We start from the raw sequence: 17,390 nt of genomic DNA, 5'->3' as shown, positions 1-17,390 counted from the left end.
GGTTCAGTTTGCACAAAAAGGGTCCGAGATGCGCAGAAAGGTGCGTCAGAAGTGAGTGGAGCAGACTGCGCGCATGTTGGTGTTTGCACCAGTGTTCGGATACCTTGACTGTGTAGTTTTGTGCAGACGGTGCGACTGGATATAAACTCTGCCTGACCCCCCCTTGCTGTCACCCTGTCTGACGTCATCAGCCGTAAACCTGACGTCACCACTTGCAGGTGGGATTTTCCTCACCGCACAAACGCGCAATATTCAGCACCAAGAAGTCGAAATCTATTAGAATGTCTGACACACAGCATTAGTGAAGCGTGCGTTAGGTTGATTCTTACAGTGTTAAAAGTATGTGGACACCCCTCCTAACCACCGAGTTCAGGTTGTTTCAGCTCCACCCACTGCTAACAGGCGTATAAAATCAATCAGATATCACTTTGATAAAACATAATTTGAGGAAGGTCCAAAAAGACAAAGTTTGACCAGTTCTCTGTTTGGAAAGTCCAGTAGCCTGCAGAATTCTGACCACATCTCCACTGAACACTTTCCAGCATCTGTGTCTAATCTTACAGGTGCTCTTTTGACTGCATGGGAACAAATTCCCACAGTCACCTTTCGACACCTTGAAGTAAACCTTGTCAGAAGTGCCCCCAAATACATTATAGTTCCTGTTCATGATCAGCTGTCCACATACTTTTGAACATATAGTGTACCTTACTGAACTAAGACCTGCAACAGTCCTACACTATACAATATGTACAAAAGTATGTGGACACCCCTCCTAATGATTGAATTTTGCAATTTCTGGCACATCCATTGCTGACATATATAAGAAACATATAAAGTAAATGACATGCTCTTACATTGTGGCAACAGTTTGGGGAAGTCCCCTGTCTCATTCAGCATGATTACTAAGCTCTATAGAGATGCGGTTTGACCAGGTGTGTCGCTCTCAACCCAACTCAACACTTTTGGGATGAATTAAACTCGGGTTGCGAGCCAGACCTTCTGTTTTAGACTCTATTGACTGAATAGGCACAAGTTCCCACAGACACACTCACCAAGTCTTGTAAAAAGAGGGAGCAATTTAATATAAATGCTCGGGATTTTGGGAACAGGATGTCCGACAAACTCATGTTCAGGTGTTCCAATACTTTTGTTCATATAGTGAATATAAAGCACTTTTGGTTAAGGTACTGAACTAGTAATCAGAAGGTTACAGGTTCAAGCCACACCACCACCAAGTTGCCACATTTGGGCCCCTGAGCAAAGCCCTTAGTTCTCAATGGCTCAAACTGTATTTAGTAATAAATGTAAGCTGATAAATGGCACAAATGTAAACGCTGCTAATGAACAAGTCTGATAACTAAATCAGGACACAGCACAGCTAGCACCGAATGACCTCGCGCGACTGTTCTCTGTCCCGTTTTGCTAACGTTCCTAATGTTTACATTCAGTGGCGGTCTGGAGGTGATTGCGCCGTAAGAAGCTCGTTGGAAAACAGCAGCTCGGGACGTTTGTGCATATGTAAGCGGACATGCTGTTCGGTACGGTGCGGTACGAGCGCTCGCTGGCGGTTTGAAACCGGAGATCCTGGAGCCATCTGAACCAGATTAAATTTAGATCCAGACCTGATGTGACATTCGGAAAATCGATCCGTGTGAAATTAGCAGAACCTGATTAAGGTGCAGGTGCTTCGGTCTTCGCTGTATGACCAAAAGTATTCGGACGCCTGATCGTGAGCTTGTTGGTAGTCCCATTTCAAAAACAAACGGTATTAAAATAGAGTGAACTCAGATCTTTTCAGCTTTTTGACTTTGATGCATATCTGTGGGAATTTGTGTCTGTTCAGTCAAAAGCTGACAGCATTTGTATGGCTGGGCACTAACACTGATGTTCTGGTTCATTCCAGAGCTCTTGATTGGGGCTGAGGTCAGGGCTCTGTGCAGGACACCAAGCTCTTCTTCATGCTGGAACATAAAAGGGCCTTCCCTAAACTGTTGCTTCAAAGTTGGAAGTGTATCATTTCCTCTATATGACTGATTTATTACACCTGTTAGCATCTGTTGTTGATGGGTGATTCCACGGGCTAAAAAAAGAGCAGGTTAACAGAAACCATGACCTTCAACCTCAGGACATTAATAGAACGGGATTCCTACAACATGTATACCAATGAACCAGTGGGGTGTCTCAAATACAGGGGATATCAGGACATCAGACCATCGAACCAGTGGGGTGTCTCACATACAGGATATCAGGACATCAGAGGGGCATCAGTGCCCAAAAAGGAGGGCATCAGACTCCAAAAAGGAGAACATTAGACCCCAAGAAGGAGGACATCAGACCCCAAAAAGGAGGGCACCAGACTCCAAAAATGAGGGCATAAGACCCCTAAAAGGAGGACATCAGACCCCAAAAGGAGAACATCAAACCCCCCCAAAAAAGGACATCAGACCACAAAAAGGAGAACATTGGAATCCGAGGCATGTCCAGTAAAAATAGCGCCAATCCATTTCAGCAATGTGCTGACCGTCGGTTACTGGATACGGTGAGCTGCAGCCTGCACACGTCTTTTGTCCTTCATGCTTTTTTAATTAAAATTAAAATTTCAACACACACAGAAAAAGAAAAGAAAAGTAATTCTGTAATATTTCCATATTTTCTTTATTCTTACTCATTTAGGAATCTAATAAAAATAAAACTTCATTTTAGTTGAACGCATTTCAATTTCCGAGCACAAACAGATTTAATCTGATCCGCCTCAGTTTTCTTCTGCAAGTGAAATTAGATTTTGATCATTTTAACAAGGAGGTCGTGTAGAAAATATCACCTTTAATGATTAATAAAATATTGCAAACAAACAGTCGTACAAAACAAGGGTAGCACTGTCACCTCAGAGCAAGAAGGTCCTGGGTTCGATTCCCGCGCTGGGCTGCTCTGTGTGGAGTTTTCATGTTCTCCTCGAGGGTATCAGACCCTGAAAAGTAGGACATCAGACCCCAAAAAGAAGGGCATCAGATGTCAAAAAAGGAGGACATCAGACAGTTTCTTTGTACAGTCAGGACAATTGGAGCTACTTTACCCTAAGTACGTGTGTGTGTGTGTTTGCCCTTTGATGGACTGGCCACATGTCCGACAGTCTGTTACAGTAGCCCACCGATGCTGAGATACCGGTACTATCAGCCAGTCAGGCTCTACAAAGACGTGATTGGTCTTTGCAGACATGGAGGTACATTTCCTTCCGGTCTGTCCAGTGTGTGTCCAGCACCTTTAAGGTTGGACCTCATGACTTGAGTCTCAGTGGTGATGGACTGGTGTTCATTAGTGCAGAATTTTCAAGCATCAGTTGTAATAAAACACTATCGTGACACAAAACTGTATCGTCTGCACAATCCTAATCACATTTATTCATCATGTTGCCGGGGGCTGCAGGATTGCTCATTATCGACCCTCTGTTGCACTTTTCCTCATAATCGTGGACGCGCGGTCTATTTCTGGTGACGCATCGCGGCTCCTGTAGGACTTCTGTCTTCTTTATTGCTGAGCCGTCACTTTGCATTGATTAGATCCGCAGCTTCATTGTTTATCCTGCTTCCATCCCCCACTGCACATCAAGACGACCTGCAAAAGTCTAGAATAGAAAATTTTTATTTGTAGTTTATAATAAAAAAAAAACCTGACTGTACCAGGTTTGGACAAAACAACGAAAACCTGCTTAGGTGGCATCAGATGCTCCCTCGTTATTCAGTCAGATTATTACTTAAAATTAAGGCGCCTCAGTAGGAGCATTTTAATGTACTTAAAAATTTAGACATGCCCTCTTCTTAGGAGCGTAGGATGATGTTCTAGAGAGCCAGACAAGGTCTCTACAGGGTACGAAATACACCTCCTGCTGTGTTTATTTGTTGTGTTATTATTTTTTTGCCTCCTAGAGACAATATTTGCTCAGGTCAGACACTAAATCTAATTATATTTATTAATGATCCTTAGACACGATTACTTTTGACCCCTGAAGAATATATCAACTCTGTGTACTTTAAGTTGTTGCTGCTAAATAAAATATTGTATTAAATTGAACAAGGGTACAGTGGGTAGCACTGTCGCCTCAGAGCATGAAGGTTCTGGGTTCAATTCCCGGGCTGGGCTGCTTTGTGTGGAGTTTGCATGTTCTCCTCGTGTCTGTGTGGGTTTCCTCTGGGTGCTCCGGTTTTCTTTTTACCCCACAAAGGAGGGCATCAGACCCTAAAAATGAGAACATCAGACCCCAAAAAGGAGAACATCAGACAAGGTCTCTACAGTGTACAAAATACACCTCTTGCTGCGTTTCTTTGTTGTGTTATTATTTTTTTGCTTCCTAGAGACAATATTTGCTCAGGTTCGACACTAAATCTAATTATATTTATTAACGATCCTTACACACGATTACTTTTGACCCCTAAAGAAAGCCAAGTGTCTTTAACAAATCGATACTAAGCGCGGGATTAATATTTTTTATAAATCTGTCGGGTTGCAGGAAATGAAACGGCTTTCACGTGTAAGTCGATCAATCGCAGATAAACAACACGCACATCCATCCGCACGGGAGCGTTTGAAGAATTCATAAAACGTGCCGCCGTGCCACGAGGACGGAGCCGTTCGTTAACCTTCCGCGGCTCTGCAGGTGCGTCGCAGCAGGCGCCGAGCCAACCGCGGAAATCGGATTGAAAGTAATGAAAGAATTCATCATATCCTGGCCGACGAGCTGAAATCCTCAGCAAGCCTGAGGTTCTTTGTCTCTGTGTGGATAAGCAGATCCCCCCCCCACACGCACAAACACACAGCTGAGGCAGGAGTGATTACCCACCTCCCAAACCTCCCCACAGGCGCCTCATCCTCACATACTCGGATCAGCTGTGCAATAAGCGTTCGGTCCTGTACATCATCTCGTCTTCGCCACCCACGTACTTCAACTCAGCCATTCCTTCAGCTCAGGGTTCTGCTGGGGGCTTCCCAAGTGTGTTTATAAGTGTGTGACTGTGATCATTTGTGTTAAGTGGACTATTCGAGACCAAACTTTAATAAATATTATTTTTTCCTTTAATCAATTGAATTCATTCATCATAACATCACATTTTTTTCTTTTGGATGCTCCTGGTCCTGATACTGTGTGGATTTTGCATGTTCTCCCCATGTCTGTGTGGGTTCTGATACCAGACTCAGCATTGCTTTTACCCCGGATGCCTTTTTACAGTAGAAAGGTTGTTTGGGCCAATCCACCCACCGGTGTGGGGCTGAGCTCAGGGAGTGTCTTTAAACCGAGCTTTTCTTCATGCACAGGGGTGCAGTCCTTCTGGAACATGAAAGGGCCTTCCCTAAACTGTTGCAAAGTCAGAAGCATGTCAGTTTCTTTATATAACTGATTCATTACATCTTTATTACAGCAACTGCTGAAATTAGAAATAAGAAAAAGCGTCCTGATACTTTTGTCTGTATAGCTTATGATGTCAGAGTGGTGCAGTACCTTATAACGAAAGCCTGGCCCTCAGAGGGGCGCGCTTCAAGCCCCCCATCACGTCACAGCTGGGACGCGCTCAGGTTGATCTAATGATGTGACAAAGCAATCAGACTTTATTGTAGAACTCATGGATCTCTCAGCGGCACTTACGCACCCCGATCCGTCACTTTATCCGGCGTCATCCTCTGTTTATCTCGCTCTCGGTCTACAGTCAGCCTTGTGTGTTCAAATCAGTTCCTAATTTCAGGGTTGGTTTGCCTTTCCTGACGCAACCCTCCTATTTCTATCCTGGCTTGCAGCGCACTGATGAGTACACCTCCCAATCACAAAGGCTACTTCGGCCACACCCCCTTCCCGACAATCCTGTCTGTGCAGACGCCCGAGTGGCCGAAAGCGCCGCTGAGATTTGAATCCTGAATCCCCAGATCTCAGCAGTAGTGGTCTAGCGTACTTTACCGCTGCTCCACCCGAGCGCCCTATACTGCCAAATCTTTATTACAAAAATGTAAAGCGTTTGTATATCTGTGGCTCACAACAAGAAGATCATGGGTGGAGTGATCTGGGTCCTTTCTGTGTGGAGTTTGCATGTTCTCCCTGTGTCCGTGTGGGTTACAAAGACGTGCAGTCAGGTTAACTGGAGATGCTAAAATTGTCCTAGATATGTCCAGGGTGTTTCCAGCCTGTTGCCCTGTGAATTGCACCCAGCGTGACCCTGACCGGGTAAAGCAGTGGTTAAACAGACAATGAATGAATGAAATTATATTGCTCCTTATTTACGGATGTATGAATGTTTGTGGAAACAAACATTGAGGTGTTTTAGCTTCAGCCAAAAACGTGGAGGATTGTTTGGATATTAAATATGTGGACAAAATTTAACAGTGTGAATAAATATAAACATAATAAAATAAATAAAAGGATTGAATGGGTAACATAAAGGGTTTTGGCCAAATCTGGTTTCTCAGATTGCACAGGAGCGTGTCATGATTGCACATCTTGATCTCTGAACCTCATAATTCTCGTTCATTATTGATCCGTTTCTGAGATAAAGAGGAATGATCACGCCTCTTTGTTGATTACTTGTTTGTTGATTACTAAACAAACCCTCAGTCTGTAATGAAACTGTAAAAAAAAAAAAAGAGCCAAGGCGATAACACCAGAGTCGGTGACGGTTATACAGAACGAGAGCGGTTCGCTGCCCACACAGCGTCCGTTGGTTATTGATGCCGATGGTTAAGCTCGGCTGACGTACTCCCACACGCTCCGGTGTAGAGGCCATGTTTACCTTCCCTCAAGCTTAAACATGAGATTAGGGAAGAGAGATAATGGAGACGCAGCGCTGCAGGTCTCAGCATGACCGCTGTATTATGCTTAGCACTATCCTTAATAATAATAATAATCATCTTTATTTAGGTCACCGTGCTTTACAGGACAGTAAATGTCACAAATGCGGCGAGGTGGCCAGCACTGGGATTCTGGACTCTCCATGTTTGGCACGATTGGCAGTGCAGACAGTCTGCTGGGTGGAAAAACACCAGACTAAAATAGGTTTGGGGTCTTCGATGCAGAAGTACAGAAGTGGAGGAACGTGGAGATCAGCGCATGACTCTCCTGTCACGAGACTGACCTCACTCGCTGATCCACCGAAGTACGGGCGAATAAGAAGGGGTCGGTAGAGCGCACATGTGTTAGATGAACGGCGTGCCAGGACAAAATACCCTGCTCGTACACCATCAGATTTCCAGCATAGAAAGAGGAACTCTCTCTCTTACGCCTTACCACCCAACTTTGGGCATAGGCCACGAACAAGTGCTCTCCAGTCATCGCGATTCTGGGCCATCTTTTCTAGTTGTCCCCATGTGTACCCCGACCTCTTCACATCCGCATCTAGGTCACGGCGCCAGCTGTTTCTTGGCCTGCCCCTCTTCCTTTTCCCTTGTGGATTCCAGAAGAGGGCCTGTCTTGTTATATTTGATGCAGGTTTGCGAAGGGTATGGCCGACCCACCTCCATCTTCTTTGGAGGATTTCTTCTTCTACGGGCTGCTGCCCTGTTTGATGCCACAGCTCCAGGTTGTTAATAGTAATTGTAATTGGCCAGTATATTCTTAGGATCCGCCTGAGGCAGGTATTTATAAATGTCTGGATTTTACTCATGGTGTTGACTGTTGTCCTCCAGGTCTCCGCGCCATACAGCAGTATAGGCTTCACCATAGAGTTAAAAATCCTGATTTTGATGTTGCGTGGCAGTTCAGACGATCCCCATACATTCCTCAGCTGGTGGAAAGCTGCCCTTGCCTTTCCAATCCGTACCTTTACATCGGCATCAGTCCCACCCATTTTGTCCACTACACTTCCAAGAAACGTGAAACTCTCCACTTCCTCTAGTGCTTCTCCCTCTAGCCTGATAGGGGTTATGTTGTTATTGTTAATTTTGAGGATCTTGCTCTTCCCTTTGTGTATATTGAGGCCAAGACGTACTGAGTGAGTTGCTATGGTTGTGGTTTTCTCCTGCATTTGTTGGTGAGTGTGGGAAAAAAGTGTCAGGTCATCAGCAAATTCTAGGTCCTCCAGTTGCAACCAAGGTGTCCATTGGATGCCATTCCTCATTTGGGCAGTTGATGTCTTCATTACCCAGTCTATCGCTAACAGAAAAAGAAAGGGTGATAGTAAGCATCCTTGTCTAACTCCTGTTCGTATGTGAAATGCTTCTGTGAGCTGTGAAATGCTTCTGTGAGAAAGAGGAACTGGCTACGATAAATTTTGTATCTCCAGTTGGACGTCTTTGGACTGTGGGAGGAAACCGGAGCTCCCGGAGGAAACCCACACAGACACGTGGAGAACATGCAACCTGACACAGAATGGACCCGGACCGCTCCACCTGGGGATCGAACCCAGGACCTTCTTGCTGTGACGTGACAGTGCTACCCACCGAACCACCGTGCCGCCCAGAACTGGACTTTAATCAGAGAAAGACTGATTGTGTCTCATATATTTATTGCAACCAGCAGCACCAAACCATACATTAAAAACAATCCCTCCAGGACTCGAACCGGAGTCACACGGTGCTGATTACTGACCACATTCTCTTGATTTTTTTGGTTAGGAGGTGATGCTCTGTTCTGGACTTTAATCAGAGAAGGACTAATTGTGTTATTATAGGGTATTAAACCCCGTCCCAATAATACCATCGTGAGTCATTGAGGGACCTGGTTCCTGGTGTTGTTTTGGCGCCGGTGCTGGAAGGCGAGAGTTTCTCTCTGGTGTATCGGTGTGACGAGTCTGGCTGACAAGCAGCGAGATTGTTTCTCTCTCAGCTCGATGGTTTCACTGGCTGATCTGCTGGGAGGGTTATTACAGGCGTTTATCACGTCGCTTCCAAACACACACACACACACACACACACACACACACGTGTTGCTAACAGGTGTATAAAATCAATACGCTTCCAGCTTTCTCCCTGCTCCAGCAAGACTGGTGGTGGTGGTATGACGAGCTGGGAACGATGGAAAGACCGAACGATTGTATTTCTTTAAAGCCGGGGGGGTTAAATTTTGTGGGAGAAAAGCTAATTAGCGCATGACTTGACAGCGCTCCCTGAAGGTCACAGATACACGGACTCACGACTGGAGTAATGAGCACTAGAGAGCATACAGGACGTAGCGGGCGTGATAGAAAGGGTTAAGCACATTTATCCGCGACTCAGAATGACAGCGAGAGTCTGAGTCAATTATCTAAACGAGTGGAATTGAGACGAGACTTGATTACATCTAATCAGACTTCAAGGCTTGTCCTCGAGACGCCGTAAATAGACGTTTAAAAATCTGATTTCTGGAGAGCCGAGTCATCCCGAGCGCTCTCTTTATTTGCAGACGGTTATAATTGCATTGTCCGTACGTCACGTACATCGGGGATTTAATTAATATGCACGATTCATCACTAGTCAAAGTAAAACGAGGAGACCAGGAGACCTAATGAAAGAAATAGGAGGCGAAATGAACCCTGCCTAATTCTGTTCAGCGCTGCAGTGGCTGAAAGCTCTTAACAAATGAGGCTTTTACCAGCATTCGGGGTGTAATTTGGGTGAAAGTGCAGCCGGGCTAATTTCCTGTCGCCACGTCGAATCAATTTTTCTCCTTATTTTCACGCGTTCGGTTCGGTTTTGCACTTCGACGTGCGCGCTTCACACTCTGCATATTCACTTCGTCCAATTAGGAGTCCTCACGATTTGAAGGACCGGGTGTTACACACAGGGCAATTAGCGCTCGCGGAGACGTGGTTGTTTACCGAAAAGATACGGCTTCTGCACCCAACCTCAATCCTGCCACACCGGCGGCTGATTCACATAACGAAGGCTGTCGGATTTCACGCCAAACACGAGGACGAACGGAAAACAGAAGCAGACGTTTTATTATTGTTTTAATTATGAATGAAGGAGACAAAGCTGTGTTTTCATCCCTCAAAAGAAAAGAAAGGAAACAAATCAAATTCGAGGACGTCTTAAAAAGTTTTATTTATTTAAATGTCAGTTTTATTATATGAGCTCATCATCACCATCTCTCTCTTGTCTGATCATGCACTGCCACGCCTCAACCCGTCAGCACAAGTGAAAAGGAGTCCCGTTTTAGCCATCGCCTGTTTCGTCCCTCCCTCTACAGATACAGACATGCAGCCAGTCATGCGTCTGTGTAGGCGTCCGGCCGGCTGATAGCAGAGTTCAGGTTCGAACTAAAGAGCTCGAGATCTCAGCACTGGCAGGCTAGAGTGTTTTACCATTGCACCACCCGAGCGTCTGTTTTTTTTTTGTTTTGCTTTGTTTTGCAAGGGACTAAAATATAGACACACATGTTCCAGTTATTGATTTAAGGTGTTTTAATCAAAAAATGACTTTTAATTATGAGTGAATGCCATGCAAGAGTGTCAAGGGCCTTGCTCAGGGGTCCAACAGTAGTATTGGCAACCTTCTGATCACTGGTCTGGTACCTTAGCCAATGAGCTACTACTTAACTGTTGTTAAAACAGCTGTAAGCCGCTCAGGTGGCGCAGCGGTAAAAAGAAAACGCGCTGCAACCAGGGCTGGATTCTAAGAGCGTGGTATCGAATCCAGCCTTGCTTTACCGGTTCGAAGCTGAGTGGCTATATGAGCAACGATTGGCCGGTTGCTCATGTGGGGGGTGGGACAAAGAACCGGATGTGGGTCTCTCTCTGTCAGAATGCGATTGCGTTCTCTGCCGGCTGATTGGAGGCGCTTACACAGAGATGGGAGAGGGTGCCCTTAGGGTGTGTCTCTCCGCATGCAACGCTAGGTGGCGCCAACTCGTCAATGTGTGGGTGGCAAAGATGCATCTGGCTGCTGCTCGTGTTTCGGAGGGGATACGGGTTAGCTTCAATCACCTCCGTCAGGGCAGGGTTCGGCATAGACAGAGAGGAAGCACGATGCTAATTGAACAATTGGATGCGCTAAAAAGGGGAGAAAAAGGGGTAAAAAAAAAAAAAAACCAGCTGTAAAGCACCAGTGTCTGATTGGGCATACTTTCCCACAGGCATACTCCAAAATGTTGATTCATATTAAAGCCTGTGGTTTGGAGTGAAACATCCAGCAAGCTTATGGTGTGTGAGGAGCACAACATCTGGACCCTGAGCAACAAAACAAATTAGGGATTGATGGATTTGTGTTCGATGGAGGGTCAGGAATGTTTGTTCGTCAATCTAGAAAAGGATCAGTCAGTCGTGGAACAGCCAACAATTTTACGACCGTTTCCATGGGAACAGGTGCATCCTGCAACAGAAACCCTTTTTCCTGTTGATGTTCCCCAGGATGTTCCTGAATGTCTCCCAAACGTGCTGCTAAAATGATCCAACGATCCAACAGAGACGTGATGGACCTCGTCCCATTTTCTCCTTGATTACTACACATCATCAGCAGTGAAGCTTTAAACCTTATTTTCGAATGAGGACCACCTTCCTCGCTCCTCAGCGAGGTGCAAGACGCTTGAACATCCCACTGAAAACCAGCCAGGACTCAGAGGAGAGCAGCAAATCCTGAAATCAATAAATAAATTAATCAGCCTGGTTCCTGATGTTTAATTTACAACCTGTGATTGACATGTCGAGCTCTGTAATCGTGAGAAGTGTAAACAGATGATGCTGAAAATTACAGTTTTGTTTTATTATTATTTTTGCTTTATTCCGCTCCTCAAATGCAGTGCTGTTGACTACACTAAATCGGGAGGAAATGCATAAATAAATTGAATTAAAAAAATAAAGAAATTAGCACTTTCCTAGTTGTGTAGGGCAAAGCAAAATATTGATCTCCACCCACAAATACACCCACAAGAACCCGGCAACTCATGGCAATGTGGTTATTGATCTTGAGAATAGTAAAAAGGAATGAAAGCGAAAAAGGGAGAAAACGAGAATGCCAATGTCGCTGGACAAGCCAGGAAACAATAACACGCTATAATGAGTGAAGTTTTGGTGAAGCCTGAACATCATTAAATCACCCCGGGTATAAATAACGAAGATCGTAATTTTATATGAGATCTCTGCAAAGCTCTGGGAAAACAAGTCAGCCACAGGTAATTTCATCCATGTACGTACGTTACCTGAATGGAAAACAATCAGAACAATGAGAGTGCTCCGTATAAAAGGGGCGGCTAACGATGATTTAGCTCAGGTCCGACCCCGCCGAGCTGCCGTTACGTCGGACGTGGTACGATCTCTCAGGCGCTGTGGCCTGATCCGACAGCCACCCACTACGGCTTAATTAACGGCCCTTCCTTCTCCTGCGCTTCTAGTGCAATTTGTCAGGATGAAGTTTGTGGTGCAACAAATCAAAGCCCGGGGTGAGTTAGAACCTCCGCCGACCTTTATCAGCTGAGGAGATAAAGGTACAGTTAAGCCGTTCGACTGATGCTGCTCGTGCATGTGATTTCCTGACGGCTGATGTCAGTCAGTCACGAGATTATTGGATTTCTTGAGGCTCATTTGCTTTTACAGACCACCTATTCATCAGTGGACCCAACAGAAAGTGGAAAGGATTTATAGGATGCATCTCTCTTGTAGAAATGAATTGCCGTCTTGTTAACTGATTATAATTCCTGCTAAGCAATTTAAACTAATTGAGCACAGCCACTTAAACCACTTAAAAGTCTCTACATGAACACTATCCTAGGAAATGGGGGTTTCAATGGGATCGAATGCTCCCGGGCTCCACTGAACCACTGCGAGAGCTATTAGCTGTGAATAAACCTGATAACATTTTTCTAACAGCTTATTTGAGGGGAAATAACTCCTTCACCCACCTTCCCCCCAAATAAATATATATTTGTATAATGTAGCCAAGCATTGGAGTCTAGTTCCAGTTTATAGAGTTCTGGTCTTTCTTTAGTTGCCACTGGGTGGTGGATCAAGTAGCTGGCATGGGTGGTAGCTCAGCCATCATCCTTTCCTTATTACCTATACCTATATTCTTGCTTTCCTTTGTGGTCATGTACCCTTAGGTGTGTGTGAGAGAGTGTGTGATGCGTGTTGCCCTGCACTGGTTTGGTGCCCTGTCCAGGGTATATTTGTATAGATATACCACGTGGCCAGTGTTTCTAAGTGGCACTAAAACCCACCGTGACCTGCTTGAAAAAGCTGTTGTTAAAAATAATTGAATAGATAGATTAGGGTTGCTAAATGTCATTCTGGAAGTAGATTCTGGATCACGTATTACTTAAATTAAATCAAAACATTGTTTAATACTGGAAAAAATGGTCCAGTTCAAACCATTAAATAATCGCCCCTCCCTGTGATGTTGTGTTTCATTTCAGAGTGGATTGTTTCTGTTTCCTGACTCCCTCCACATCTCAGGCTGACACCGCGTTCGATTTATTGATCAGATCCGATCTATGGACCTCTCGTGCACTTTACTGTGGGATCAGAGGTATTGTTGGGTGACATTTACTGAACGTGATCAATGAGCGAGTGAGTAAAATAGCTTCCACCCACCGACTTACAATGGAAACCAGTAAATCATTACAGGAACGTCCTGCCCTCCCAGTCCTAAAACTTACCACACGATCAATGTGAAGAGTGAAAGGTTAAATTAAATTAGTATTTCTTTGTCACAGTGCAGTCTGCTGCAGCGTTCTCCTGCACCCACCAAACCAAACCTACGGAACGTGTTCCTACTGCTCAAGAGTCAAGTGGTGGTGTGCTTTAATAAACCCAAGTGCAGGATAACACAGTAGCTAAAAAACCACAAATAAAAAGTGGACATATAAAATTGGGTGGCCAGATTAACAGAGAACACACACAAAAAAAACATCCACAGCCTACAATGGAGAAACTGGATAGAACAGGGATAGTGCAGAACTAAGAACCTAATTCCCTGGACATAGGTGCAGTAGAAAACCGGACAGGACCAAACCCAGATTGAAAGAGTAAAGCAGGTTGCCAAACAGATGATCTAGTCTGTGAGAGAGAAACCGTAATCTAAAGAAACTCTCACACATGGAGCAAATTAGCAATCACGAGGTGGTTACCTGTGCCTCTGTGCCCCCTTTGCTGGCCAAGAATGGCAGTGCAGAAGGACGTGACTCAGACCTGGCGCACTGCAGCATCCCTTCAGATTAATAATAATAATTATAATAATTAAAACTGTGGCTGCATGAACAGACAATCTTCCAACTGATAGACGAAAGCTCTACCTACTAAGCTACCACAGTCCAAACTCAATATACTGTATCTTAATAAAGAGACCAAAAAAAATTAATACAGATAATACAACAAACTTTTGGCACAGTTCTGTATTTTTCTCCAGGTAAATGAGTGAGTTGGTCTTAATGCTGATATGGATTAATATTAGAAGATGTTAACTCCTATTGGATGATAGAGATGGATGATGGGTGGAATAAAATTCTCTGGCTGTATAATGTCAGTGTGTCGTATTTTGCATCAGTTATTATGATTAAACGTTGGAAAAAACCTTTGTTCTGTAAAGGTCGCTGGTTTGTAAGAAATATTTTCTTTTGTTTTGCCCTTTACACTGACATCAGGCTGTAATTTTAACAACCAGTCTGTGTCACTACCTGAATATACTGTATGGTCAAAAGTATGTGGACGCCCATTTTAATTAGTGAATGCATGTGTTTTAGCCTGAACAGTTGCTTACAGGTGTAATAAATCGATTATATAAAAGTAATACTACACTTCTAACAGCTTCTAACATACAAATCCTGCCATGTTTTTACTGAACTGGTACAAATACTTCACTATTTTAAGTTCACTATTTTAATACTGTTTGTTTTTGAAGTGAGACGTCTGACAGCTTATGGTCAGGTGTCCAAATACTTTCGGTCATATTATGTATTTGTACTAATATGTTTCCTTTAATTGTTGTGTCATCAGATATAAGAACAACACAATAAACGGAACATTCAACATCTTCTAGAGTAAGAAAATAGATGTGATTTTATGAGGAGGAATAGTACGTTTTTGCAGGACAGGCGCGTTTACGAACATGACGAACGCCTGGCTGGTTCATTATCTAAAGTGTCTTTTTATTTATCCCACCACACGTATACATCATTCTTTATTGTGCCCTTAAAATTAGGAAACTGCAAAAAACCAGCTCACTAATGAGCCGAAATGCATTATCCATAAAAGATTCAGACAGGACGTATGAATCCTGTCTGTGTTCACAAAGCAGCGACGCTAATGTCTTCCTGCCACACCGCCTCATTATTTAACGTGACAGATGAAGTAAACATTATTAGGCGAGTTCGTTAACGTGCTGTGCCGCCGTTGTTTGGTCTATTTACCGCCACATTTACATAAAACAGCGTGTCCTTCAATCATCCTACAAAGCCTGTAGCGTCATCGCTCCTTTCCGGTTTCATCTGTAGTCATTTCCCACTAGTGGTGGGATTAAATATTGCTGAGGAGATTAAAAATCAACATAAAGCTGCATATGTTCTTCATAACCATCCATACAGCCTCAAACTGGGCACAGGGAAATGTGTCGTAAATCAACACACCTTCCCAATTATACAGAAGATAACTATCCCACCTTCTGCATATCATATTTTCCAGTGTTTTATCTGCTGTGTGTAGGAATTCCTCGACTGTCCAAAAAGCATGTGCTTTATACCAATGGTAGTTTAAAATCAGGGATTTAAAAATCAACACTATGCTTCTGGTTTATGGCAACAGTTTGATCGCGGGTGTTTCCTGTGCACAGAACGATTAATTGGAGAGTTAATGAGCTAGACCTTCATCTGTCTGACCAGTAGATGACTAGGAATTCCTACAGTCACTCTCCAAAAATGGGTCCAAACCCTGGCAGAATAATGAAGTTATTATAGCTGCAAAACAAGGACACCATGGACTGTCCAACCGGTCATGTCCAGGTGTCTAGATACTTTTGGCACTTGTTAATCCAGTCCAGAAATAAACTGCACGCTGTCTAAAGGGAAACAGTGTCGATCTAGCCTGGTTATTTCTTCAAGCAGGACGATTACCCTAAAATAAAGTCTTTGCCACTCATGATGGCACTTAAATCACATTTGCTCTCATTAAAGGAGATAAATGAGAGACGTAAATGGAAGACGGGACCGTAGAGTAAAGGTACCCGTCCTCCACTCTCTCCTGCCGTGCCCGTAACTGATGGGCTCGCCCTTCTCGCTGTCAAAGCTTAATGGTGCGATGCCAACTCATTCCTGGAACTTCCGTCATCCGTCTACGCAAAAAGAGCCTGTGGTTACGAAATAAAGGCTGATCAACAACTGATCCTGACATGTGATTAACCCTCCCTAAATCAAACGTGGTTCCCTTTGTTACACAGATCTGCTTGCACAGTGACACTGAACTTTAATAATGTCAGCAAATCATCGGCTCGATTATCAATGCATTCATTATTTTTTTACGATGGGGAAGTAGTCAGGCTGGTCGTGCTGATATACATCAAAGGCAATAAAAATGTTGGTGCATTGTTCCATATTCCTGCACATGAATCATCAGACAGGTAACATATGAGCATTTAATAATAAAAAAGAGAATATAATTTCAGGATATTGACAAAAACAGGAATGAATAACTTCATGTATAGGCAGGAGGGGAGAAGAAAGTGTATGTAAACAATTAACCATGAGCTTGTTGAAAATCCTGTTCCAAAACCATGGGTGTAAGTATAGTCTTGGCCCCCACTATGTGCATGTCACAGCTTTCAACAACATTTTGAAGCGTGTCTGTAGGAATTTGTGCCTAAATAAATAAGAGTATCTGTAAGGTAGATGAAAAGGTTTGGCCTGCAAATGATGTTCAGGCAGTTTACAGAGCTTGGAAGGACCTGTTAGATGGACAACCATTTTTTCAGCACTTAATAAATCACCCCCCTACAGCAGAGGATGCAGGAACAGGTAGACTGATAAGAACTGAGAGAGATAAATGAAGCCAAATAGAGAACCTGAAAACGAATGAACATACAGTAACTACTGAATCACTGTGCCACCTTAAGAAGCAGATATTCTTAATAAGCCACCTTAATAAGCCAAATCTGGCAGACAGGCAGCACAATGAACATGTAACCCATCTACAATTGTACCATCGTAGCATCTCCATTTAAAGAACACATGATAAACGTTGTATTATATTTAGTGATAAATAAAACTGATGTTGATGTGTGGTCACTGTGTGATTGTGAGGATTTTATTGCTGAAGCTACATCGGAAGAATTTTTGTGCTCAGTGTTCTCACTGTGCCTTGAGTCTGTGTTTATCTACGTCTTATCTGTTTATAAAACTCTATAACATAACAGAACATGATCGTTATGACTTGTTTGTGGTGTTACGTGATATGTAGGGGAAGAGAATATTCCATAATTAATCCAGCGCATCATTCACCTCACATTTACACGCCATGTCTTTT

The sequence above is a fragment of the Trichomycterus rosablanca genome, chromosome 25 (assembly GCF_030014385.1).
Source record: "Trichomycterus rosablanca isolate fTriRos1 chromosome 25, fTriRos1.hap1, whole genome shotgun sequence".
Taxonomy (NCBI): Eukaryota; Metazoa; Chordata; class Actinopteri; order Siluriformes; family Trichomycteridae; genus Trichomycterus; species Trichomycterus rosablanca.
This window is presented reverse-complemented; position numbering follows the sequence as displayed.